The sequence below is a fragment of the Phyllobates terribilis genome, unplaced genomic scaffold, assembly GCF_046119375.1.
Source record: "Phyllobates terribilis strain yellow unplaced genomic scaffold, ASM4611937v1 Scaffold_213__1_contigs__length_3403324, whole genome shotgun sequence".
Lineage (NCBI taxonomy): Eukaryota > Metazoa > Chordata > Amphibia > Anura > Dendrobatidae > Phyllobates > Phyllobates terribilis.
In genome coordinates this window covers 1,457,183-1,480,469 of record NW_027362973.1, presented here as the reverse complement: position 1 = coordinate 1,480,469, position 23,287 = coordinate 1,457,183, and the positions used below count along the sequence as shown (strand labels likewise).

Genomic DNA, 23,287 nt, shown 5'->3' with positions numbered 1-23,287 from the left:
AGCGACATTCAGCCAGCCAGGTATCCTGCCTGCAGTAGATGGAATGTGGCAATGGAACGCTGGCTGCGCGTGTCATAATAGGCTCTGAGCCTTTATATACCTGTGCACAGCAGCAGCCACCTTCAGTCTGCTGCTGGACAGCCAGCAGCAGCAGCAGCAGGAGAGGTATGTAATCAGGAGCCCTCCTGCTAAGGGTAGACAGCTGCTCGTTCCACTCCACCCCCCGCCTTAATTGGTTCTCCTCCCTTCCAACGGTGTTGAGGCGGGTGGGAACAGCAGGGGGTGAAGGTGCTGTGTTTAAAGAGGTGGAGTTATGCAGATCTAAAACGCGTGGATTGCAGCAGCAGCAAGCCGAAAAGTGCAGGCATGTAAGGGATCTAGAGGTTGACAACATGTCTTCTTAACGGGAGTCCAGGAGCTCATCTCCACAAATGGACTTTTCAGGATCCTTGGGTGGCTCCGTAGTTTGAAACCAATTCTGGTTATCGCTTCTCGGCCTTTTGGCTAAGATCAAGTGTAGTATCTGTTCTTATCAGTTTAATATCTGATACGTCCCCTATCTGGGGACCATATATTAAATGGATTTTTAGAACAGGGAGATGGAAAAAGAGCTTGCTCTGTCCACTCCACGCATTGACCTGGTATTGCAGTATCTCCAGGACCGGTGCACCCCTTCTTTAATGCAGTTTCTAAAATCAGAAAGAATTGAATTCAATGTTTTTTGTTCATTTTGCTTGTTTGTCGGATTTTGGGATGGACTCTTTGGCTTTGCTTTTCTTCTCCTCATTGGATTTTTCATGTTCAAAGTTGCAGAAGCCAGATTACAAGCTCATTTTGGTTCAACTTCAGCAACTGTGCATTGCATTGCCATGTAATGTGATGCAATGCTATCTTTCTAGCTCTCCCTTTTTACTTCCTTTTGGATAAACAGACATATTAGGCAAGCATTTTGGAGCTTTCACCTAAATAACTACAGGTGGTGAGATAAGCTGCACAATATAATTGACCTTTCAGTATATTGTTGCACACACACCATCTATTTAGCAAATGCCCTTGTTATCAACAGCAGCCTTTTAAACTCACCTGAGCTAACAGGTATGTGCGCTGGTTACTCTGCTGCGCTTAAAATTTCTTTTTTGGTTTGCTACAATGCCTTTTCTGAAACGTTGTCTCCCTCTGCTGGAACACTGACTTCTTTCATTTAATGCCTGCAGACTATAAAAGAGAACCCAACCCAAAAAGTTTGGTTGATTAGTCTGTGGCATTCTGTTAAACTGTTGCTTATGGCGGTCTCTGTGAGCTTCTCAGCGACATTCAGCCAGCCAGGTATCCTGCCTGCAGTAGATGGAATGTGGCAATGGAACGCTGGCTGCGCGTGTCATAATAGGCTCTGAGCCTTTATATACCTGTGCACAGCAGCAGCCACCTTCAGTCTGCTGCTGGACAGCCAGCAGCAGCAGCAGCAGGAGAGGTATGTAATCAGGAGCCCTCCTGCTAAGGGTAGACAGCTGCTCGTTCCACCCCACCCCCCGCCTTAATTGGTTCTCCTCCCTTCCAACGGTGTTGAGGCGGGTGGGAACAGCAGGGGGTGAAGGTGCTGTGTTTAAAGAGGTGGAGTTATGCAGATCTAAAACGCGTGGATTGCAGCAGCAGCAAGCCGAAAAGTGCAGGCATGTAAGGGATCTAGAGGTTGACAACATGTCTTCTTAACGGGAGTCCAGGAGCTCATCTCCACAAATGGACTTTTCAGGATCCTTGGGTGGCTCCGTAGTTTGAAACCAATTCTGGTTATCGCTTCTCGGCCTTTTGGCTAAGATCAAGTGTAGTATCTGTTCTTATCAGTTTAATATCTGATACGTCCCCTATCTGGGGACCATATATTAAATGGATTTTTAGAACAGGGAGATGGAAAAAGAGCTTGCTCTGTCCACTCCACGCATTGACCTGGTATTGCAGTATCTCCAGGACCGGTGCACCCCTTCTTTAATGCAGTTTCTAAAATCAGAAAGAATTGAATTCAATGTTTTTTGTTCATTTTGCTTGTTTGTCGGATTTTGGGATGGACTCTTTGGCTTTGCTTTTCTTCTCCTCATTGGATTTTTCATGTTCAAAGTTGCAGAAGCCAGATTACAAGCTCATTTTGGTTCAACTTCAGCAACTGTGCATTGCATTGCCATGTAATGTGATGCAATGCTATCTTTCTAGCTCTCCCTTTTTACTTCCTTTTGGATAAACAGACATATTAGGCAAGCATTTTGGAGCTTTCACCTAAATAACTACAGGTGGTGAGATAAGCTGCACAATATAATTGACCTTTCAGTATATTGTTGCACACACACCATCTATTTAGCAAATGCCCTTGTTATCAACAGCAGCCTTTTAAACTCACCTGAGCTAACAGGTATGTGTGCTGGTTACTCTGCTGCGCTTAAAATTTCTTTTTTGGTTTGCTACAATGCCTTTTCTGAAACGTTGTCTCCTTCTGCTGGAACACTGACTTCTTTCATTTAATGCCTGCAGACTATAAAAGAGAACCCAACCCAAAAAGTTTGGTTGATTAGTCTGTGGCATTCTGTTAAACTGTTGCTTATGGCGGTCTCTGTGAGCTTCTCAGCGACATTCAGCCAGCCAGGTATCCTGCCTGCAGTAGATGGAATGTGGCAATGGAACGCTGGCTGCGCGTGTCATAATAGGCTCTGAGCCTTTATATACCTGTGCACAGCAGCAGCCACCTTCAGTCTGCTGCTGGACAGCCAGCAGCAGCAGCAGCAGGAGAGGTATGTAATCAGGAGCCCTCCTGCTAAGGGTAGACAGCTGCTCGTTCCACCCCACCCCCCGCCTTAATTGGTTCTCCTCCCTTCCAACGGTGTTGAGGCGGGTGGGAACAGCAGGGGGTGAAGGTGCTGTGTTTAAAGAGGTGGAGTTATGCAGATCTAAAACGCGTGGATTGCAGCAGCAGCAAGCCGAAAAGTGCAGGCATGTAAGGGATCTAGAGGTTGACAACATGTCTTCTTAACGGGAGTCCAGGAGCTCATCTCCACAAATGGACTTTTCAGGATCCTTGGGTGGCTCCGTAGTTTGAAACCAATTCTGGTTATCGCTTCTCGGCCTTTTGGCTAAGATCAAGTGTAGTATCTGTTCTTATCAGTTTAATATCTGATACGTCCCCTATCTGGGGACCATATATTAAATGGATTTTTAGAACAGGGAGATGGAAAAAGAGCTTGCTCTGTCCACTCCACGCATTGACCTGGTATTGCAGTATCTCCAGGACCGGTGCACCCCTTCTTTAATGCAGTTTCTAAAATCAGAAAGAATTGAATTCAATGTTTTTTGTTCATTTTGCTTGTTTGTCGGATTTTGGGATGGACTCTTTGGCTTTGCTTTTCTTCTCCTCATTGGATTTTTCATGTTCAAAGTTGCAGAAGCCAGATTACAAGCTCATTTTGGTTCAACTTCAGCAACTGTGCATTGCATTGCCATGTAATGTGATGCAATGCTATCTTTCTAGCTCTCCCTTTTTACTTCCTTTTGGATAAACAGACATATTAGGCAAGCATTTTGGAGCTTTCACCTAAATAACTACAGGTGGTGAGATAAGCTGCACAATATAATTGACCTTTCAGTATATTGTTGCACACACACCATCTATTTAGCAAATGCCCTTGTTATCAACAGCAGCCTTTTAAACTCACCTGAGCTAACAGGTATGTGCGCTGGTTACTCTGCTGCGCTTAAAATTTCTTTTTTGGTTTGCTACAATGCCTTTTCTGAAACATTGTCTCCTTCTGCTGGAACACTGACTTCTTTCATTTAATGCCTGCAGACTATAAAAGAGAACCCAACCCAAAAAGTTTGGTTGATTAGTCTGTGGCATTCTGTTAAACTGTTGCTTATGGCGGTCTCTGTGAGCTTCTCAGCGACATTCAGCCAGCCAGGTATCCTGCCTGCAGTAGATGGAATGTGGCAATGGAACGCTGGCTGCGCGTGTCATAATAGGCTCTGAGCCTTTATATACCTGTGCACAGCAGCAGCCACCTTCAGTCTGCTGCTGGACAGCCAGCAGCAGCAGCAGCAGGAGAGGTATGTAATCAGGAGCCCTCCTGCTAAGGGTAGACAGCTGCTCGTTCCACTCCACCCCCCGCCTTAATTGGTTCTCCTCCCTTCCAACGGTGTTGAGGCGGGTGGGAACAGCAGGGGGTGAAGGTGCTGTGTTTAAAGAGGTGGAGTTATGCAGATCTAAAACGCGTGGATTGCAGCAGCAGCAAGCCGAAAAGTGCAGGCATGTAAGGGATCTAGAGGTTGACAACATGTCTTCTTAACGGGAGTCCAGGAGCTCATCTCCACAAATGGACTTTTCAGGATCCTTGGGTGGCTCCGTAGTTTGAAACCAATTCTGGTTATCGCTTCTCGGCCTTTTGGCTAAGATCAAGTGTAGTATCTGTTCTTATCAGTTTAATATCTGATACGTCCCCTATCTGGGGACCATATATTAAATGGATTTTTAGAACAGGGAGATGGAAAAAGAGCTTGCTCTGTCCACTCCACGCATTGACCTGGTATTGCAGTATCTCCAGGACCGGTGCACCCCTTCTTTAATGCAGTTTCTAAAATCAGAAAGAATTGAATTCAATGTTTTTTGTTCATTTTGCTTGTTTGTCGGATTTTGGGATGGACTCTTTGGCTTTGCTTTTCTTCTCCTCATTGGATTTTTCATGTTCAAAGTTGCAGAAGCCAGATTACAAGCTCATTTTGGTTCAACTTCAGCAACTGTGCATTGCATTGCCATGTAATGTGATGCAATGCTATCTTTCTAGCTCTCCCTTTTTACTTCCTTTTGGATAAACAGACATATTAGGCAAGCATTTTGGAGCTTTCACCTAAATAACTACAGGTGGTGAGATAAGCTGCACAATATAATTGACCTTTCAGTATATTGTTGCACACACACCATCTATTTAGCAAATGCCCTTGTTATCAACAGCAGCCTTTTAAACTCACCTGAGCTAACAGGTATGTGCGCTGGTTACTCTGCTGCGCTTAAAATTTCTTTTTTGGTTTGCTACAATGCCTTTTCTGAAACGTTGTCTCCCTCTGCTGGAACACTGACTTCTTTCATTTAATGCCTGCAGACTATAAAAGAGAACCCAACCCAAAAAGTTTGGTTGATTAGTCTGTGGCATTCTGTTAAACTGTTGCTTATGGCGGTCTCTGTGAGCTTCTCAGCGACATTCAGCCAGCCAGGTATCCTGCCTGCAGTAGATGGAATGTGGCAATGGAACGCTGGCTGCGCGTGTCATAATAGGCTCTGAGCCTTTATATACCTGTGCACAGCAGCAGCCACCTTCAGTCTGCTGCTGGACAGCCAGCAGCAGCAGCAGCAGGAGAGGTATGTAATCAGGAGCCCTCCTGCTAAGGGTAGACAGCTGCTCGTTCCACCCCACCCCCCGCCTTAATTGGTTCTCCTCCCTTCCAACGGTGTTGAGGCGGGTGGGAACAGCAGGGGGTGAAGGTGCTGTGTTTAAAGAGGTGGAGTTATGCAGATCTAAAACGCGTGGATTGCAGCAGCAGCAAGCCGAAAAGTGCAGGCATGTAAGGGATCTAGAGGTTGACAACATGTCTTCTTAACGGGAGTCCAGGAGCTCATCTCCACAAATGGACTTTTCAGGATCCTTGGGTGGCTCCGTAGTTTGAAACCAATTCTGGTTATCGCTTCTCGGCCTTTTGGCTAAGATCAAGTGTAGTATCTGTTCTTATCAGTTTAATATCTGATACGTCCCCTATCTGGGGACCATATATTAAATGGATTTTTAGAACAGGGAGATGGAAAAAGAGCTTGCTCTGTCCACTCCACGCATTGACCTGGTATTGCAGTATCTCCAGGACCGGTGCACCCCTTCTTTAATGCAGTTTCTAAAATCAGAAAGAATTGAATTCAATGTTTTTTGTTCATTTTGCTTGTTTGTCGGATTTTGGGATGGACTCTTTGGCTTTGCTTTTCTTCTCCTCATTGGATTTTTCATGTTCAAAGTTGCAGAAGCCAGATTACAAGCTCATTTTGGTTCAACTTCAGCAACTGTGCATTGCATTGCCATGTAATGTGATGCAATGCTATCTTTCTAGCTCTCCCTTTTTACTTCCTTTTGGATAAACAGACATATTAGGCAAGCATTTTGGAGCTTTCACCTAAATAACTACAGGTGTTGAGATAAGCTGCACAATATAATTGACCTTTCAGTATATTGTTGCACACACACCATCTATTTAGCAAATGCCCTTGTTATCAACAGCAGCCTTTTAAACTCACCTGAGCTAACAGGTATGTGTGCTGGTTACTCTGCTGCGCTTAAAATTTCTTTTTTGGTTTGCTACAATGCCTTTTCTGAAACGTTGTCTCCTTCTGCTGGAACACTGACTTCTTTCATTTAATGCCTGCAGACTATAAAAGAGAACCCAACCCAAAAAGTTTGGTTGATTAGTCTGTGGCATTCTGTTAAACTGTTGCTTATGGCGGTCTCTGTGAGCTTCTCAGCGACATTCAGCCAGCCAGGTATCCTGCCTGCAGTAGATGGAATGTGGCAATGGAACGCTGGCTGCGCGTGTCATAATAGGCTCTGAGCCTTTATATACCTGTGCACAGCAGCAGCCACCTTCAGTCTGCTGCTGGACAGCCAGCAGCAGCAGCAGCAGGAGAGGTATGTAATCAGGAGCCCTCCTGCTAAGGGTAGACAGCTGCTCGTTCCACCCCACCCCCCGCCTTAATTGGTTCTCCTCCCTTCCAACGGTGTTGAGGCGGGTGGGAACAGCAGGGGGTGAAGGTGCTGTGTTTAAAGAGGTGGAGTTATGCAGATCTAAAACGCGTGGATTGCAGCAGCAGCAAGCCGAAAAGTGCAGGCATGTAAGGGATCTAGAGGTTGACAACATGTCTTCTTAACGGGAGTCCAGGAGCTCATCTCCACAAATGGACTTTTCAGGATCCTTGGGTGGCTCCGTAGTTTGAAACCAATTCTGGTTATCGCTTCTCGGCCTTTTGGCTAAGATCAAGTGTAGTATCTGTTCTTATCAGTTTAATATCTGATATGTCCCCTATCTGGGGACCATATATTAAATGGATTTTTAGAACAGGGAGATGGAAAAAGAGCTTGCTCTGTCCACTCCACGCATTGACCTGGTATTGCAGTATCTCCAGGACCGGTGCACCCCTTCTTTAATGCAGTTTCTAAAATCAGAAAGAATTGAATTCAATGTTTTTTGTTCATTTTGCTTGTTTGTCGGATTTTGGGATGGACTCTTTGGCTTTGCTTTTCTTCTCCTCATTGGATTTTTCATGTTCAAAGTTGCAGAAGCCAGATTACAAGCTCATTTTGGTTCAACTTCAGCAACTGTGCATTGCATTGCCATGTAATGTGATGCAATGCTATCTTTCTAGCTCTCCCTTTTTACTTCCTTTTGGATAAACAGACATATTAGGCAAGCATTTTGGAGCTTTCACCTAAATAACTACAGGTGGTGAGATAAGCTGCACAATATAATTGACCTTTCAGTATATTGTTGCACACACACCATCTATTTAGCAAATGCCCTTGTTATCAACAGCAGCCTTTTAAACTCACCTGAGCTAACAGGTATGTGCGCTGGTTACTCTGCTGCGCTTAAAATTTCTTTTTTGGTTTGCTACAATGCCTTTTCTGAAACGTTGTCTCCTTCTGCTGGAACACTGACTTCTTTCATTTAATGCCTGCAGACTATAAAAGAGAACCCAACCCAAAAAGTTTGGTTGACTAGTCTGTGGCATTCTGTTAAACTGTTGCTTATGGCGGTCTCTGTGAGCTTCTCAGCGACATTCAGCCAGCCAGGTATCCTGCCTGCAGTAGATGGAATGTGGCAATGGAACGCTGGCTGCGCGTGTCATAATAGGCTCTGAGCCTTTATATACCTGTGCACAGCAGCAGCCACCTTCAGTCTGCTGCTGGACAGCCAGCAGCAGCAGCAGGAGAGGTATGTAATCAGGAGCCCTCCTGCTAAGGGTAGACAGCTGCTCGTTCCACCCCACCCCCCGCCTTAATTGGTTCTCCTCCCTTCCAACGGTGTTGAGGCGGGTGGGAACAGCAGGGGGTGAAGGTGCTGTGTTTAAAGAGGTGGAGTTATGCAGATCTAAAACGCGTGGATTGCAGCAGCAGCAAGCCGAAAAGTGCAGGCATGTAAGGGATCTAGAGGTTGACAACATGTCTTCTTAACGGGAGTCCAGGAGCTCATCTCCACAAATGGACTTTTCAGGATCCTTGGGTGGCTCCGTAGTTTGAAACCAATTCTGGTTATCGCTTCTCGGCCTTTTGGCTAAGATCAAGTGTAGTATCTGTTCTTATCAGTTTAATATCTGATACGTCCCCTATCTGGGGACCATATATTAAATGGATTTTTAGAACAGGGAGATGGAAAAAGAGCTTGCTCTGTCCACTCCACGCATTGACCTGGTATTGCAGTATCTCCAGGACCGGTGCACCCCTTCTTTAATGCAGTTTCTAAAATCAGAAAGAATTGAATTCAATGTTTTTTGTTCATTTTGCTTGTTTGTCGGATTTTGGGATGGACTCTTTGGCTTTGCTTTTCTTCTCCTCATTGGATTTTTCATGTTCAAAGTTGCAGAAGCCAGATTACAAGCTCATTTTGGTTCAACTTCAGCAACTGTGCATTGCATTGCCATGTAATGTGATGCAATGCTATCTTTCTAGCTCTCCCTTTTTACTTCCTTTTGGATAAACAGACATATTAGGCAAGCATTTTGGAGCTTTCACCTAAATAACTACAGGTGGTGAGATAAGCTGCACAATATAATTGACCTTTCAGTATATTGTTGCACACACACCATCTATTTAGCAAATGCCCTTGTTATCAACAGCAGCCTTTTAAACTCACCTGAGCTAACAGGTATGTGCGCTGGTTACTCTGCTGCGCTTAAAATTTCTTTTTTGGTTTGCTACAATGCCTTTTCTGAAACGTTGTCTCCTTCTGCTGGAACACTGACTTCTTTCATTTAATGCCTGCAGACTATAAAAGAGAACCCAACCCAAAAAGTTTGGTTGATTAGTCTGTGGCATTCTGTTAAACTGTTGCTTATGGCCGTCTCTGTGAGCTTCTCAGCGACATTCAGCCAGCCAGGTATCCTGCCTGCAGTAGATGGAATGTGGCAATGGAACGCTGGCTGCGCGTGTCATAATAGGCTCTGAGCCTTTATATACCTGTGCACAGCAGCAGCCACCTTCTGTCTGCTGCTGGACAGCCAGCAGCAGCAGCAGCAGGAGAGGTATGTAATCAGGAGCCCTCCTGCTAAGGTTAGACAGCTGCTCGTTCCACCCCACCCCCCGCCTTAATTGGTTCTCCTCCCTTCCAACGGTGTTGAGGCGGGTGGGAACAGCAGGGGGTGAAGGTGCTGTGTTTAAAGAGGTGGAGTTATGCAGATCTAAAACGCGTGGATTGCAGCAGCAGCAAGCCGAAAAGTGCAGGCATGTAAGGGATCTAGAGGTTGACAGCATGTCTTCTTAACGGGAGTCCAGGAGCTCATCTCCACAAATGGACTTTTCAGGATCCTTGGGTGGCTCCGTAGTTTGAAACCAATTCTGGTTATCGCTTCTCGGCCTTTTGGCTAAGATCAAGTGTAGTATCTGTTCTTATCAGTTTAATATCTGATACGTCCCCTATCTGGGGACCATATATTAAATGGATTTTTAGAACAGGGAGATGGAAAAAGAGCTTGCTCTGTCCACTCCACGCATTGACCTGGTATTGCAGTATCTCCAGGACCGGTGCACCCCTTCTTTAATGCAGTTTCTAAAATCAGAAAGAATTGAATTCAATGTTTTTTGTTCATTTTGCTTGTTTGTCGGATTTTGGGATGGACTCTTTGGCTTTGCTTTTCTTCTCCTCATTGGATTTTTCATGTTCAAAGTTGCAGAAGCCAGATTACAAGCTCATTTTGGTTCAACTTCAGCAACTGTGCATTGCATTGCCATGTAATGTGATGCAATGCTATCTTTCTAGCTCTCCCTTTTTACTTCCTTTTGGATAAACAGACATATTAGGCAAGCATTTTGGAGCTTTCACCTAAATAACTACAGGTGGTGAGATAAGCTGCACAATATAATTGACCTTTCAGTATATTGTTGCACACACACCATCTATTTAGCAAATGCCCTTGTTATCAACAGCAGCCTTTTAAACTCACCTGAGCTAACAGGTATGTGCGCTGGTTACTCTGCTGCGCTTAAAATTTCTTTTTTGGTTTGCTACAATGCCTTTTCTGAAACGTTGTCTCCTTCTGCTGGAACACTGACTTCTTTCATTTAATGCCTGCAGACTATAAAAGAGAACCCAACCCAAAAAGTTTGGTTGATTAGTCTGTGGCATTCTGTTAAACTGTTGCTTATGGCGGTCTCTGTGAGCTTCTCAGCGACATTCAGCCAGCCAGGTATCCTGCCTGCAGTAGATGGAATGTGGCAATGGAACGCTGGCTGCGCGTGTCATAATAGGCTCTGAGCCTTTATATACCTGTGCACAGCAGCAGCCACCTTCAGTCTGCTGCTGGACAGCCAGCAGCAGCAGCAGCAGGAGAGGTATGTAATCAGGAGCCCTCCTGCTAAGGGTAGACAGCTGCTCGTTCCACCCCACCCCCCGCCTTAATTGGTTCTCCTCCCTTCCAACGGTGTTGAGGCGGGTGGGAACAGCAGGGGGTGAAGGTGCTGTGTTTAAAGAGGTGGAGTTATGCAGATCTAAAACGCGTGGATTGCAGCAGCAGCAAGCCGAAAAGTGCAGGCATGTAAGGGATCTAGAGGTTGACAACATGTCTTCTTAACGGGAGTCCAGGAGCTCATCTCCACAAATGGACTTTTCAGGATCCTTGGGTGGCTCCGTAGTTTGAAACCAATTCTGGTTATCGCTTCTCGGCCTTTTGGCTAAGATCAAGTGTAGTATCTGTTCTTATCAGTTTAATATCTGATACGTCCCCTATCTGGGGACCATATATTAAATGGATTTTTAGAACAGGGAGATGGAAAAAGAGCTTGCTCTGTCCACTCCACGCATTGACCTGGTATTGCAGTATCTCCAGGACCGGTGCACCCCTTCTTTAATGCAGTTTCTAAAATCAGAAAGAATTGAATTCAATGTTTTTTGTTCATTTTGCTTGTTTGTCGGATTTTGGGATGGACTCTTTGGCTTTGCTTTTCTTCTCCTCATTGGATTTTTCATGTTCAAAGTTGCAGAAGCCAGATTACAAGCTCATTTTGGTTCAACTTCAGCAACTGTGCATTGCATTGCCATGTAATGTGATGCAATGCTATCTTTCTAGCTCTCCCTTTTTACTTCCTTTTGGATAAACAGACATATTAGGCAAGCATTTTGGAGCTTTCACCTAAATAACTACAGGTGGTGAGATAAGCTGCACAATATAATTGACCTTTCAGTATATTGTTGCACACACACCATCTATTTAGCAAATGCCCTTGTTATCAACAGCAGCCTTTTAAACTCACCTGAGCTAACAGGTATGTGCGCTGGTTACTCTGCTGCGCTTAAAATTTCTTTTTTGGTTTGCTACAATGCCTTTTCTGAAACGTTGTCTCCTTCTGCTGGAACACTGACTTCTTTCATTTAATGCCTGCAGACTATAAAAGAGAACCCAACCCAAAAAGTTTGGTTGATTAGTCTGTGGCATTCTGTTAAACTGTTGCTTATGGCGGTCTCTGTGAGCTTCTCAGCGACATTCAGCCAGCCAGGTATCCTGCCTGCAGTAGATGGAATGTGGCAATGGAACGCTGGCTGCGCGTGTCATAATAGGCTCTGAGCCTTTATATACCTGTGCACAGCAGCAGCCACCTTCAGTCTGCTGCTGGACAGCCAGCAGCAGCAGCAGCAGGAGAGGTATGTAATCAGGAGCCCTCCTGCTAAGGGTAGACAGCTGCTCGTTCCACCCCACCCCCCGCCTTAATTGGTTCTCCTCCCTTCCAACGGTGTTGAGGCGGGTGGGAACAGCAGGGGGTGAAGGTGCTGTGTTTAAAGAGGTGGAGTTATGCAGATCTAAAACGCGTGGATTGCAGCAGCAGCAAGCCGAAAAGTGCAGGCATGTAAGGGATCTAGAGGTTGACAACATGTCTTCTTAACGGGAGTCCAGGAGCTCATCTCCACAAATGGACTTTTCAGGATCCTTGGGTGGCTCTGTAGTTTGAAACCAATTCTGGTTATCGCTTCTCGGCCTTTTGGCTAAGATCAAGTGTAGTATCTGTTCTTATCAGTTTAATATCTGATACGTCCCCTATCTGGGGACCATATATTAAATGGATTTTTAGAACAGGGAGATGGAAAAAGAGCTTGCTCTGTCCACTCCACGCATTGACCTGGTATTGCAGTATCTCCAGGACCGGTGCACCCCTTCTTTAATGCAGTTTCTAAAATCAGAAAGAATTGAATTCAATGTTTTTTGTTCATTTTGCTTGTTTGTCGGATTTTTGATGGACTCTTTGGCTTTGCTTTTCTTCTCCTCATTGGATTTTTCATGTTCAAAGTTGCAGAAGCCAGATTACAAGCTCATTTTGGTTCAACTTCAGCAACTGTGCATTGCATTGCCATGTAATGTGATGCAATGCTATCTTTCTAGCTCTCCCTTTTTACTTCCTTTTGGATAAACAGACATATTAGGCAAGCATTTTGGAGCTTTCACCTAAATAACTACAGGTGGTGAGATAAGCTGCACAATATAATTGACCTTTCAGTATATTGTTGCACACACACCATCTATTTAGCAAATGCCCTTGTTATCAACAGCAGCCTTTTAAACTCACCTGAGCTAACAGGTATGTGCGCTGGTTACTCTGCTGCGCTTAAAATTTCTTTTTTGGTTTGCTACAATGCCTTTTCTGAAACGTTGTCTCCTTCTGCTGGAACACTGACTTCTTTCATTTAATGCCTGCAGACTATAAAAGAGAACCCAACCCAAAAAGTTTGGTTGATTAGTCTGTGGCATTCTGTTAAACTGTTGCTTATGGCGGTCTCTGTGAGCTTCTCAGCGACATTCAGCCAGCCAGGTATCCTGCCTGCAGTAGATGGAATGTGGCAATGGAACGCTGGCTGCGCGTGTCATAATAGGCTCTGAGCCTTTATATACCTGTGCACAGCAGCAGCCACCTTCAGTCTGCTGCTGGACAGCCAGCAGCAGCAGCAGCAGGAGAGGTATGTAATCAGGAGCCCTCCTGCTAAGGGTAGACAGCTGCTCGTTCCACCCCACCCCCCGCCTTAATTGGTTCTCCTCCCTTCCAACGGTGTTGAGGCGGGTGGGAACAGCAGGGGGTGAAGGTGCTGTGTTTAAAGAGGTGGAGTTATGCAGATCTAAAACGCGTGGATTGCAGCAGCAGCAAGCCGAAAAGTGCAGGCATGTAAGGGATCTAGAGGTTGACAACATGTCTTCTTAACGGGAGTCCAGGAGCTCATCTCCACAAATGGACTTTTCAGGATCCTTGGGTGGCTCTGTAGTTTGAAACCAATTCTGGTTATCGCTTCTCGGCCTTTTGGCTAAGATCAAGTGTAGTATCTGTTCTTATCAGTTTAATATCTGATACGTCCCCTATCTGGGGACCATATATTAAATGGATTATTAGAACAGGGAGATGGAAAAAGAGCTTGCTCTGTCCACTCCACGCATTGACCTGGTATTGCAGTATCTCCAGGACCGGTGCACCCCTTCTTTAATGCAGTTTCTAAAATCAGAAAGAATTGAATTCAATGTTTTTTGTTCATTTTGCTTGTTTGTCGGATTTTGGGATGGACTCTTTGGCTTTGCTTTTCTTCTCCTCATTGGATTTTTCATGTTCAAAGTTGCAGAAGCCAGATTACAAGCTCATTTTGGTTCAACTTCAGCAACTGTGCATTGCATTGCCATGTAATGTGATGCAATGCTATCTTTCTAGCTCTCCCTTTTTACTTCCTTTTGGATAAACAGACATATTAGGCAAGCATTTTGGAGCTTTCACCTAAATAACTACAGGTGGTGAGATAAGCTGCACAATATAATTGACCTTTCAGTATATTGTTGCACACACACCATCTATTTAGCAAATGCCCTTGTTATCAACAGCAGCCTTTTAAACTCACCTGAGCTAACAGGTATGTGCGCTGGTTACTCTGCTGCGCTTAAAATTTCTTTTTTGGTTTGCTACAATGCCTTTTCTGAAACGTTGTCTCCCTCTGCTGGAACACTGACTTCTTTCATTTAATGCCTGCAGACTATAAAAGAGAACCCAACCCAAAAAGTTTGGTTGATTAGTCTGTGGCATTCTGTTAAACTGTTGCTTATGGCGGTCTCTGTGAGCTTCTCAGCGACATTCAGCCAGCCAGGTATCCTGCCTGCAGTAGATGGAATGTGGCAATGGAACGCTGGCTGCGCGTGTCATAATAGGCTCTGAGCCTTTATATACCTGTGCACAGCAGCAGCCACCTTCAGTCTGCTGCTGGACAGCCAGCAGCAGCAGCAGCAGGAGAGGTATGTAATCAGGAGCCCTCCTGCTAAGGGTAGACAGCTGCTCGTTCCACCCCACCCCCCGCCTTAATTGGTTCTCCTCCCTTCCAACGGTGTTGAGGCGGGTGGGAACAGCAGGGGGTGAAGGTGCTGTGTTTAAAGAGGTGGAGTTATGCAGATCTAAAACGCGTGGATTGCAGCAGCAGCAAGCCGAAAAGTGCAGGCATGTAAGGGATCTAGAGGTTGACAACATGTCTTCTTAACGGGAGTCCAGGAGCTCATCTCCACAAATGGACTTTTCAGGATCCTTGGGTGGCTCCGTAGTTTGAAACCAATTCTGGTTATCGCTTCTCGGCCTTTTGGCTAAGATCAAGTGTAGTATCTGTTCTTATCAGTTTAATATCTGATACGTCCCCTATCTGGGGACCATATATTAAATGGATTTTTAGAACAGGGAGATGGAAAAAGAGCTTGCTCTGTCCACTCCACGCATTGACCTGGTATTGCAGTATCTCCAGGACCGGTGCACCCCTTCTTTAATGCAGTTTCTAAAATCAGAAAGAATTGAATTCAATGTTTTTTGTTCATTTTGCTTGTTTGTCGGATTTTGGGATGGACTCTTTGGCTTTGCTTTTCTTCTCCTCATTGGATTTTTCATGTTCAAAGTTGCAGAAGCCAGATTACAAGCTCATTTTGGTTCAACTTCAGCAACTGTGCATTGCATTGCCATGTAATGTGATGCAATGCTATCTTTCTAGCTCTCCCTTTTTACTTCCTTTTGGATAAACAGACATATTAGGCAAGCATTTTGGAGCTTTCACCTAAATAACTACAGGTGTTGAGATAAGCTGCACAATATAATTGACCTTTCAGTATATTGTTGCACACACACCATCTATTTAGCAAATGCCCTTGTTATCAACAGCAGCCTTTTAAACTCACCTGAGCTAACAGGTATGTGTGCTGGTTACTCTGCTGCGCTTAAAATTTCTTTTTTGGTTTGCTACAATGCCTTTTCTGAAACGTTGTCTCCTTCTGCTGGAACACTGACTTCTTTCATTTAATGCCTGCAGACTATAAAAGAGAACCCAACCCAAAAAGTTTGGTTGATTAGTCTGTGGCATTCTGTTAAACTGTTGCTTATGGCGGTCTCTGTGAGCTTCTCAGCGACATTCAGCCAGCCAGGTATCCTGCCTGCAGTAGATGGAATGTGGCAATGGAACGCTGGCTGCGCGTGTCATAATAGGCTCTGAGCCTTTATATACCTGTGCACAGCAGCAGCCACCTTCAGTCTGCTGCTGGACAGCCAGCAGCAGCAGCAGCAGGAGAGGTATGTAATCAGGAGCCCTCCTGCTAAGGGTAGACAGCTGCTCGTTCCACCCCACCCCCCGCCTTAATTGGTTCTCCTCCCTTCCAACGGTGTTGAGGCGGGTGGGAACAGCAGGGGGTGAAGGTGCTGTGTTTAAAGAGGTGGAGTTATGCAGATCTAAAACGCGTGGATTGCAGCAGCAGCAAGCCGAAAAGTGCAGGCATGTAAGGGATCTAGAGGTTGACAACATGTCTTCTTAACGGGAGTCCAGGAGCTCATCTCCACAAATGGACTTTTCAGGATCCTTGGGTGGCTCCGTAGTTTGAAACCAATTCTGGTTATCGCTTCTCGGCCTTTTGGCTAAGATCAAGTGTAGTATCTGTTCTTATCAGTTTAATATCTGATACGTCCCCTATCTGGGGACCATATATTAAATGGATTTTTAGAACAGGGAGATGGAAAAAGAGCTTGCTCTGTCCACTCCACGCATTGACCTGGTATTGCAGTATCTCCAGGACCGGTGCACCCCTTCTTTAATGCAGTTTCTAAAATCAGAAAGAATTGAATTCAATGTTTTTTGTTCATTTTGCTTGTTTGTCGGATTTTGGGATGGACTCTTTGGCTTTGCTTTTCTTCTCCTCATTGGATTTTTCATGTTCAAAGTTGCAGAAGCCAGATTACAAGCTCATTTTGGTTCAACGTCAGCAACTGTGCATTGCATTGCCATGTAATGTGATGCAATGCTATCTTTCTAGCTCTCCCTTTTTACTTCCTTTTGGATAAACAGACATATTAGGCAAGCATTTTGGAGCTTTCACCTAAATAACTACAGGTGGTGAGATAAGCTGCACAATATAATTGACCTTTCAGTATATTGTTGCACACACACCATCTATTTAGCAAATGCCCTTGTTATCAACAGCAGCCTTTTAAACTCACCTGAGCTAACAGGTATGTGCGCTGGTTACTCTGCTGCGCTTAAAATTTCTTTTTTGGTTTGCTACAATGCCTTTTCTGAAACGTTGTCTCCTTCTGCTGGAACACTGACTTCTTTCATTTAATGCCTGCAGACTATAAAAGAGAACCCAACCCAAAAAGTTTGGTTGATTAGTCTGTGGCATTCTGTTAAACTGTTGCTTATGGCGGTCTCTGTGAGCTTCTCAGCGACATTCAGCCAGCCAGGTATCCTGCCTGCAGTAGATGGAATGTGGCAATGGAACGCTGGCTGCGCGTGTCATAATAGGCTCTGAGCCTTTATATACCTGTGCACAGCAGCAGCCACCTTCAGTCTGCTGCTGGACAGCCAGCAGCAGCAGCAGGAGAGGTATGTAATCAGGAGCCCTCCTGCTAAGGTTAGACAGCTGCTCGTTCCACCCCACCCCCCGCCTTAATTGGTTCTCCTCCCTTCCAACGGTGTTGAGGCGGGTGGGAACAGCAGGGGGTGAAGGTGCTGTGTTTAAAGAGGTGGAGTTATGCAGATCTAAAACGCGTGGATTGCAGCAGCAGCAAGCCGAAAAGTGCAGGCATGTAAGGGATCTAGAGGTTGACAACATGTCTTCTTAACGGGAGTCCAGGAGCTCATCTCCACAAATGGACTTTTCAGGATCCTTGGGTGGCTCCGTAGTTTGAAACCAATTCTGGTTATCGCTTCTCGGCCTTTTGGCTAAGATCAAGTGTAGTATCTGTTCTTATCAGTTTAATATCTGATACGTCCCCTATCTGGGGACCATATATTAAATGGATTTTTAGAACAGGGAGATGGAAAAAGAGCTTGCTCTGTCCACTCCACGCATTGACCTGGTATTGCAGTATCTCCAGGACCGGTGCACCCTTTCTTTAATGCAGTTTCTAAAATCAGAAAGAATTGAATTCAATGTTTTTTGTTCATTTTGCTTGTTTGTCGGATTTTGGGATGGACTCTTTGGCTTTGCTTTTCTTCTCCTCATTGGATTTTTCATGTTCAAAGTTGCAGAAGCCAGATTACAAGCTCATTTTGGTTCAACTTCAGCAACTGTGCATTGCATTGCCATGTAATGTGAAGCAATGCTATCTTTCTAGCTCTCCCTTTTTACTTCCTTTTGGATAAACAGACATATTAGGCAAGCATTTTGGAGCTTTCACCTAAATAACTACAGGTGGTGAGATAAGCTGCACAATATAATTGACCTTTCAGTATATTGTTGCACACACACCATCTATTTAGCAAATGCCCTTGTTATCAACAGCAGCCTTTTAAACTCACCTGAGCTAACAGGTATGTGCGCTGGTTACTCTGCTGCGCTTAAAATTTCTTTTTTGGTTTGCTACAATGCCTTTTCTGAAACGTTGTCTCCTTCTGCTGGAACACTGACTTCTTTCATTTAATGCCTGCAGACTATAAAAGAGAACCCAACCCAAAAAGTTTGGTTGATTAGTCTGTGGCATTCTGTTAAACTGTTGCTTATGGCGGTCTCTGTGAGCTTCTCAGCGACATTCAGCCAGCCAGGTATCCTGCCTGCAGTAGATGGAATGTGGCAATGGAACGCTGGCTGCGCGTGTCATAATAGGCTCTGAGCCTTTATATACCTGTGCACAGCAGCAGCCACCTTCAGTCTGCTGCTGGACAGCCAGCAGCAGCAGCAGGAGAGGTATGTAATCAGGAGCCCTCCTGCTAAGGGTAGACAGCTGCTCGTTCCACCCCACCCCCCGCCTTAATTGGTTCTCCTCCCTTCCAACGGTGTTGAGGCGGGTGGGAACAGCAGGGGGTGAAGGTGCTGTGTTTAAAGAGGTGGAGTTATGCAGATCTAAAACGCGTGGATTGCAGCAGCAGCAAGCCGAAAAGTGCAGGCATGTAAGGGATCTAGAGGTTGACAACATGTCTTCTTAACGGGAGTCCAGGAGCTCATCTCCACAAATGGACTTTTCAGGATCCTTGGGTGGCTCCGTATTTTGAAACCAATTCTGGTTATCGCTTCTCGGCCTTTTGGCTAAGATCAAGTGTAGTATCTGTTCTTATCAGTTTAATATCTGATACGTCCCCTATCTGGGGACCATATATTAGATGGATTTTTAGAACAGGGAGATGGAAAAAGAGCTTGCTCTGTCCACTCCACGCATTTACCTGGTATTGCAGTATCTCCAGGACCGGTGCACCCCTTCTTTAATGCAGTTTCTAAAATCAGAAAGAATTGAATTCAATGTTTTTTGTTCATTTTGCTTGTTTGTCGGATTTTGGGATGGACTCTTTGGCTTTGCTTTTCTTCTCCTCATTGGATTTTTCATGTTCAAAGTTGCAGAAGCCAGATTACAAGCTCATTTTGGTTCAACTTCAGCAACTGTGCATTGCATTGCCATGTAATGTGATGCAATGCTATCTTTCTAGCTCTCCCTTTTTACTTCCTTTTGGATAAACAGACATATTAGGCAAGCATTTTGGAGCTTTCACCTAAATAACTACAGGTGGTGAGATAAGCTGCACAATATAATTGACCTTTCAGTATATTGTTGCACACACACCATCTATTTAGCAAATGCCCTTGTTATCAACAGCAGCCTTTTAAACTCACCTGAGCTAACAGGTATGTGCGCTGGTTACTCTGCTGCGCTTAAAATTTCTTTTTTGGTTTGCTACAATGCCTTTTCTGAAACGTTGTCTCCTTCTGCTGGAACACTGACTTCTTTCATTTAATGCCTGCAGACTATAAAAGAGAACCCAACCCAAAAAGTTTGGTTGATTAGTCTGTGGCATTCTGTTAAACTGTTGCTTATGGCCGTCTCTGTGAGCTTCTCAGCGACATTCAGCCAGCCAGGTATCCTGCCTGCAGTAGATGGAATGTGGCAATGGAACGCTGGCTGCGCGTGTCATAATAGGCTCTGAGCCTTTATATACCTGTGCACAGCAGCAGCCACCTTCTGTCTGCTGCTGGACAGCCAGCAGCAGCAGCAGCAGGAGAGGTATGTAATCAGGAGCCCTCCTGCTAAGGTTAGACAGCTGCTCGTTCCACCCCACCCCCCGCCTTAATTGGTTCTCCTCCCTTCCAACGGTGTTGAGGCGGGTGGGAACAGCAGGGGGTGAAGGTGCTGTGTTTAAAGAGGTGGAGTTATGCAGATCTAAAACGCGTGGATTGCAGCAGCAGCAAGCCGAAAAGTGCAGGCATGTAAGGGATCTAGAGGTTGACAACATGTCTTCTTAACGGGAGTCCAGGAGCTCATCTCCACAAATGGACTTTTCAGGATCCTTGGGTGGCTCCGTAGTTTGAAACCAATTCTGGTTATCGCTTCTCGGCCTTTTGGCTAAGATCAAGTGTAGTATCTGTTCTTATCAGTTTAATATCTGATACGTCCCCTATCTGGGGACCATATATTAAATGGATTTTTAGAACAGGGAGATGGAAAAAGAGCTTGCTCTGTCCACTCCACGCATTGACCTGGTATTGCAGTATCTCCAGGACCGGTGCACCCCTTCTTTAATGCAGTTTCTAAAATCAGAAAGAATTGAATTCAATGTTTTTTGTTCATTTTGCTTGTTTGTCGGATTTTGGGATGGACTCTTTGGCTTTGCTTTTCTTCTCCTCATTGGATTTTTCATGTTCAAAGTTGCAGAAGCCAGATTACAAGCTCATTTTGGTTCAACTTCAGCAACTGTGCATTGCATTGCCATGTAATGTGATGCAATGCTATCTTTCTAGCTCTCCCTTTTTACTTCCTTTTGGATAAACAGACATATTAGGCAAGCATTTTGGAGCTTTCACCTAAATAACTACAGGTGGTGAGATAAGCTGCACAATATAATTGACCTTTCAGTATATTGTTGCACACACACCATCTATTTAGCAAATGCCCTTGTTATCAACAGCAGCCTTTTAAACTCACCTGAGCTAACAGGTATGTGCGCTGGTTACTCTGCTGCGCTTAAAATTTCTTTTTGGGTTTGCTACAATGCCTTTTCTGAAACGTTGTCTCCTTCTGCTGGAACACTGACTTCTTTCATTTAATGCCTGCAGACTATAAAAGAGAACCCAACCCAAAAAGTTTGGTTGATTAGTCTGTGGCATTCTGTTAAACTGTTGCTTATGGCGGTCTCTGTGAGCTTCTCAGCGACATTCAGCCAGCCAGGTATCCTGCCTGCAGTAGATGGAATGTGGCAATGGAACGCTGGCTGCGCGTGTCATAATAGGCTCTGAGCCTTTATATACCTGTGCACAGCAGCAGCCACCTTCAGTCTGCTGCTGGACAGCCAGCAGCAGCAGCAGCAGGAGAGGTATGTAATCAGGAGCCCTCCTGCTAAGGGTAGACAGCTGCTCGTTCCACCCCACCCCCCGCCTTAATTGGTTCTCCTCCCTTCCAACGGTGTTGAGGCGGGTGGGAACAGCAGGGGGTGAAGGTGCTGTGTTTAAAGAGGTGGAGTTATGCAGATCTAAAACGCGTGGATTGCAGCAGCAGCAAGCCGAAAAGTGCAGGCATGTAAGGGATCTAGAGGTTGACAACATGTCTTCTTAACGGGAGTCCAGGAGCTCATCTCCACAAATGGACTTTTCAGGATCCTTGGGTGGCTCTGTAGTTTGAAACCAATTCTGGTTATCGCTTCTCGGCCTTTTGGCTAAGATCAAGTGTAGTATCTGTTCTTATCAGTTTAATATCTGATACGTCCCCTATCTGGGGACCATATATTAAATGGATTTTTAGAACAGGGAGATGGAAAAAGAGCTTGCTCTGTCCACTCCACGCATTGACCTGGTATTGCAGTATCTCCAGGACCGGTGCACCCCTTCTTTAATGCAGTTTCTAAAATCAGAAAGAATTGAATTCAATGTTTTTTGTTCATTTTGCTTGTTTGTCGGATTTTTGATGGACTCTTTGGCTTTGCTTTTCTTCTCCTCATTGGATTTTTCATGTTCAAAGTTGCAGAAGCCAGATTACAAGCTCATTTTGGTTCAACTTCAGCAACTGTGCATTGCATTGCCATGTAATGTGATGCAATGCTATCTTTCTAGCTCTCCCTTTTTACTTCCTTTTGGATAAACAGACATATTAGGCAAGCATTTTGGAGCTTTCACCTAAATAACTACAGGTGGTGAGATAAGCTGCACAATATAATTGACCTTTCAGTATATTGTTGCACACACACCATCTATTTAGCAAATGCCCTTGTTATCAACAGCAGCCTTTTAAACTCACCTGAGCTAACAGGTATGTGCGCTGGTTACTCTGCTGCGCTTAAAATTTCTTTTTTGGTTTGCTACAATGCCTTTTCTGAAACGTTGTCTCCTTCTGCTGGAACACTGACTTCTTTCATTTAATGCCTGCAGACTATAAAAGAGAACCCAACCCAAAAAGTTTGGTTGATTAGTCTGTGGCATTCTGTTAAACTGTTGCTTATGGCGGTCTCTGTGAGCTTCTCAGCGACATTCAGCCAGCCAGGTATCCTGCCTGCAGTAGATGGAATGTGGCAATGGAACGCTGGCTGCGCGTGTCATAATAGGCTCTGAGCCTTTATATACCTGTGCACAGCAGCAGCCACCTTCAGTCTGCTGCTGGACAGCCAGCAGCAGCAGCAGCAGCAGGAGAGGTATGTAATCAGGAGCCCTCCTGCTAAGGGTAGACAGCTGCTCGTTCCACCCCACCCCCCGCCTTAATTGGTTCTCCTCCCTTCCAACGGTGTTGAGGCGGGTGGGAACAGCAGGGGGTGAAGGTGCTGTGTTTAAAGAGGTGGAGTTATGCAGATCTAAAACGCGTGGATTGCAGCAGCAGCAAGCCGAAAAGTGCAGGCATGTAAGGGATCTAGAGGTTGACAACATGTCTTCTTAACGGGAGTCCAGGAGCTCATCTCCACAAATGGACTTTTCAGGATCCTTGGGTGGCTCCGTAGTTTGAAACCAATTCTGGTTATCGCTTCTCGGCCTTTTGGCTAAGATCAAGTGTAGTATCTGTTCTTATCAGTTTAATATCTGATACGTCCCCTATCTGGGGACCATATATTAAATGGATTATTAGAACAGGGAGATGGAAAAAGAGCTTGCTCTGTCCACTCCACGCATTGACCTGGTATTGCAGTATCTCCAGGACCGGTGCACCCCTTCTTTAATGCAGTTTCTAAAATCAGAAAGAATTGAATTCAATGTTTTTTGTTCATTTTGCTTGTTTGTCGGATTTTGGGATGGACTCTTTGGCTTTGCTTTTCTTCTCCTCATTGGATTTTTCATGTTCAAAGTTGCAGAAGCCAGATTACAAGCTCATTTTGGTTCAACTTCAGCAACTGTGCATTGCATTGCCATGTAATGTGAAGCAATGCTATCTTTCTAGCTCTCCCTTTTTACTTCCTTTTGGATAAACAGACATATTAGGCAAGCATTTTGGAGCTTTCACCTAAATAACTACAGGTGGTGAGATAAGCTGCACAATATAATTGACCTTTCAGTATATTGTTGCACACACACCATCTATTTAGCAAATGCCCTTGTTATCAACAGCAGCCTTTTAAACTCACCTGAGCTAAC

At 44.9% G+C, this 23,287-nt stretch overlaps 18 non-coding genes across 18 annotated transcripts; all 18 read left to right on the top strand.

Moving 5' to 3' along the window:
- Positions 1 to 484: 484 nt before the first annotated feature.
- On the top strand, positions 485 to 675 carry LOC141213824 (U2 spliceosomal RNA). The gene has a single exon (XR_012283161.1). It is a non-coding gene; the product is annotated as a U2 spliceosomal RNA (small nuclear RNA).
- Positions 676 to 1,790: 1,115 nt separating this feature from the next.
- LOC141213823 (U2 spliceosomal RNA) lies at positions 1,791 to 1,981 on the top strand. The gene has a single exon (XR_012283160.1). It is a non-coding gene; the product is annotated as a U2 spliceosomal RNA (small nuclear RNA).
- A 1,115-nt stretch (positions 1,982 to 3,096) lies between these two features.
- LOC141213822 (U2 spliceosomal RNA) lies at positions 3,097 to 3,287 on the top strand. The gene has a single exon (XR_012283159.1). It is a non-coding gene; the product is annotated as a U2 spliceosomal RNA (small nuclear RNA).
- A 1,115-nt stretch (positions 3,288 to 4,402) lies between these two features.
- LOC141213820 (U2 spliceosomal RNA) lies at positions 4,403 to 4,593 on the top strand. Its single transcript, XR_012283157.1, has one exon. It is a non-coding gene; the product is annotated as a U2 spliceosomal RNA (small nuclear RNA).
- Positions 4,594 to 5,708: 1,115 nt separating this feature from the next.
- On the top strand, positions 5,709 to 5,899 carry LOC141213819 (U2 spliceosomal RNA). Its single transcript, XR_012283156.1, has one exon. It is a non-coding gene; the product is annotated as a U2 spliceosomal RNA (small nuclear RNA).
- A 1,115-nt stretch (positions 5,900 to 7,014) lies between these two features.
- Positions 7,015 to 7,205, top strand: LOC141213810 (U2 spliceosomal RNA). The gene has a single exon (XR_012283147.1). It is a non-coding gene; the product is annotated as a U2 spliceosomal RNA (small nuclear RNA).
- Positions 7,206 to 8,317: 1,112 nt separating this feature from the next.
- Positions 8,318 to 8,508, top strand: LOC141213818 (U2 spliceosomal RNA). Its single transcript, XR_012283155.1, has one exon. It is a non-coding gene; the product is annotated as a U2 spliceosomal RNA (small nuclear RNA).
- A 1,115-nt stretch (positions 8,509 to 9,623) lies between these two features.
- On the top strand, positions 9,624 to 9,814 carry LOC141213817 (U2 spliceosomal RNA). The gene has a single exon (XR_012283154.1). It is a non-coding gene; the product is annotated as a U2 spliceosomal RNA (small nuclear RNA).
- Positions 9,815 to 10,929: 1,115 nt separating this feature from the next.
- On the top strand, positions 10,930 to 11,120 carry LOC141213816 (U2 spliceosomal RNA). The gene has a single exon (XR_012283153.1). It is a non-coding gene; the product is annotated as a U2 spliceosomal RNA (small nuclear RNA).
- Positions 11,121 to 12,235: 1,115 nt separating this feature from the next.
- Positions 12,236 to 12,426, top strand: LOC141213815 (U2 spliceosomal RNA). Its single transcript, XR_012283152.1, has one exon. It is a non-coding gene; the product is annotated as a U2 spliceosomal RNA (small nuclear RNA).
- A 1,114-nt stretch (positions 12,427 to 13,540) lies between these two features.
- LOC141214016 (U2 spliceosomal RNA) lies at positions 13,541 to 13,731 on the top strand. Its single transcript, XR_012283347.1, has one exon. It is a non-coding gene; the product is annotated as a U2 spliceosomal RNA (small nuclear RNA).
- Positions 13,732 to 14,846: 1,115 nt separating this feature from the next.
- Positions 14,847 to 15,037, top strand: LOC141213814 (U2 spliceosomal RNA). Its single transcript, XR_012283151.1, has one exon. It is a non-coding gene; the product is annotated as a U2 spliceosomal RNA (small nuclear RNA).
- Positions 15,038 to 16,152: 1,115 nt separating this feature from the next.
- Positions 16,153 to 16,343, top strand: LOC141213813 (U2 spliceosomal RNA). Its single transcript, XR_012283150.1, has one exon. It is a non-coding gene; the product is annotated as a U2 spliceosomal RNA (small nuclear RNA).
- Positions 16,344 to 17,455: 1,112 nt separating this feature from the next.
- On the top strand, positions 17,456 to 17,646 carry LOC141213833 (U2 spliceosomal RNA). The gene has a single exon (XR_012283169.1). It is a non-coding gene; the product is annotated as a U2 spliceosomal RNA (small nuclear RNA).
- A 1,112-nt stretch (positions 17,647 to 18,758) lies between these two features.
- On the top strand, positions 18,759 to 18,949 carry LOC141214047 (U2 spliceosomal RNA). The gene has a single exon (XR_012283378.1). It is a non-coding gene; the product is annotated as a U2 spliceosomal RNA (small nuclear RNA).
- A 1,115-nt stretch (positions 18,950 to 20,064) lies between these two features.
- On the top strand, positions 20,065 to 20,255 carry LOC141213812 (U2 spliceosomal RNA). The gene has a single exon (XR_012283149.1). It is a non-coding gene; the product is annotated as a U2 spliceosomal RNA (small nuclear RNA).
- Positions 20,256 to 21,370: 1,115 nt separating this feature from the next.
- Positions 21,371 to 21,561, top strand: LOC141213811 (U2 spliceosomal RNA). The gene has a single exon (XR_012283148.1). It is a non-coding gene; the product is annotated as a U2 spliceosomal RNA (small nuclear RNA).
- Positions 21,562 to 22,678: 1,117 nt separating this feature from the next.
- Positions 22,679 to 22,869, top strand: LOC141214015 (U2 spliceosomal RNA). The gene has a single exon (XR_012283346.1). It is a non-coding gene; the product is annotated as a U2 spliceosomal RNA (small nuclear RNA).
- The last annotated feature ends 418 nt before the right edge of the window (positions 22,870 to 23,287 follow it).